The sequence below is a fragment of the Nematolebias whitei genome, chromosome 9 (genome assembly GCF_014905685.2).
Source record: "Nematolebias whitei isolate Nwh7 chromosome 9, NemWhi1, whole genome shotgun sequence".
Classification (NCBI taxonomy): domain Eukaryota; kingdom Metazoa; phylum Chordata; class Actinopteri; order Cyprinodontiformes; family Rivulidae; genus Nematolebias; species Nematolebias whitei.
In genome coordinates, this window is record NC_056506.1 from 52,251,324 (window position 1) to 52,253,732 (window position 2,409).

The window sequence follows — 2,409 nt, forward strand, 5'->3', positions numbered from 1 at the left end:
CTCATACAGGGAGTGTTGTTGTAGGTGGATCTGCAGCTGAGCAGCAACTGCTTTTTCCAGAACTTTTGACAGAAATGGGAGGTGAGAAATTGGGCGGTAATTAGAAAGAATGTCTGGATCCAAATTAGATTTTTTCAGAAGAGGCCTAATGATGGCAGTTTTAAGAGGCAGTGGAACTTGACCAGACTGCAGTGACTTATTTATTATTTGTGTGATTAATGGGCTTATTGCAGAGTGATTGGATTTAATGAGAGACGAGGGGAAGGGATCCAGGGCGCAGGATGTAGGCTTCATTTTCTTGATGATGGTCTCCACTTCACTCAGAACAACCTCATCAAAGCAGCTCAGGGACCCAGAATGCAGACGGGTAGATGGCAGATGAAGATCAGGGAGGCTATGGAGCTGAGATCTAATGGAGTTAACTTTGTTTTTAAAAAATGAAAGGAGCAGGTTGCATTTTTGAACAGAGTCCTCATGAGACTGTTTAATGGGATTAAGGAGATTTATTGTGGAGAAGAGTTGTTTAGAGTTTCCAGGGCAGTTGTTGATGATGTTGGAATATTATTTGGACCGTGCTTCTTTAAGAGAAAAGGCGTAGGCTTTCTGATGTTCTTTAGATGCCTGCTGATGTACAGAGAGACCAGATGATTTTACACGTCTCTCAATAGCACGGCCAGCTGCTTTCATCCTGCGCAGCTAAGCAGTGGACCAAGGGGCTGAACGGGAGAAAGACACCAGCCTTGCTTTAAAGGGAGCATGGAGGTCCAGAAGCTCCTGGAGAGACTGGTTGTAGTAATCCACAGAGTCATTTGCAGATGAGTGATTGACAGCAGTCAGGGAGTGGAGATCAGAGGACAGAACCTCAGGGGAAATGTTTTTAAAGTCACGGAACTGGATAAGTCGTTTAGGATTAGGAGCAGATGAAGTTGAAGGCACTTCCAGGGAGATGACACTGTGGTCTGAGACACCCAGGTCATAGACAGATAAGTTATTGATAGGTACAGTGTCTGTAATCACCAAATCCAGAGTGTGCCCCCTGTTGTGCGTAGGGGCGTCAACATACTGAGTGAGATTGAGAGAGTCCAAAAGAGACTTAAACTCTGCTGCCAGAGGGGAAGAGGAATTATCAATGTGGATATTTAAATCTCCAAGAATAATATTTTTCACAGGAGATGCGCAGAAAAAAGTGAGGAGGTCATGCATCTCTGAGTTAAATGAAACATGTGGTTTGGGAGGCCGATAAATCAATAGAACATTCATCAGGAGGGGGGCTTTGAGGTTGAAGGCCAAACATTCAAAAGACAAAAAGTCCTGAGAAGCTAAATGTGATCATTTTAAATGACTGCGGTAAATTACAGCCGGACCACCACCATGGCCAGTGCAGCGGGCTTTCTGCAGGTAACTGTATCCAGAGGGACAGGCTTCATTCAGAGAGCTGTACACATCTGGTTGATGCCATGTTTCAGTAAGGCACATGAGGTCCAAATTCTTCTCCAGAATATGATCACGAATAAGACATGATTTATTGGACAGTGATTGAACATTGAAAAGTTCTTTTTTAATATTGGTTGGCGTAGAAGCCTTTAGAAGGGGTTTAAGCAGCCTGAAGTCCACTCCACGTTTTCCTTGCCACTTCATGTGCTGTGTTCTTTCAGCAATATCAGGAACTACAGAGGCAGTGTTCCGATGACGTAATCGATGTGCGGCAGGACCGGTAGTCCAGGGATGGAGTCAGACCCAGCTTGCCGAGAGTAAACAGTTCTCTACCAAGAACCTCTATGGACATAACGAGGTCTACGCAGAAGGCCCAGTTTTTTAATGGTAGAAACAGAAGGTGGGATGGAGCAGTTGTTAAGTCCAATCAGCTGGGAGGCGGAGTAGGTCAACATCGACGAGCCAGCCAAGCCGGGGGAAGCTAGCACAGAGCTAGCCGCTAACAGCAGACCCACAGCTCCGAAAAGGATATCCAAAAGGCAGTGCGATGTAATCCACAGCATAGCACAGGAAAAAATCCAGCAAAAGATGACAAACTGGAACAATCCAGATGACACAGGAGGTTGACAGAAGCAGCAAGGTAAGCGCAACAATAATAGTTGCTAGTTCTTCAAGGAAAGTTTGAGCCGCCGTGCTGGAGTTGTAGGTTGACAGCAAAAGTCCCAAGTTCCGGTTAGGGAGTGCTAATAAGCTGTCTGTATAAGTACTGATTGACAAATTACTGAACAAAAAATAAGTCCAGATAAATGTCCATGAATATAGCAACAGTATAATGACTTTTTAGCGCGGAGAAGCGGCGAACATGCAGCGCCAGCGTCTTCTCCTCTCAGCGTGCACCTCACCTCTGTAAACCTAATAAACACGCACACACCTAAACCTAAAACCTAAACACACCTCCTTAGATGCATTAATCTG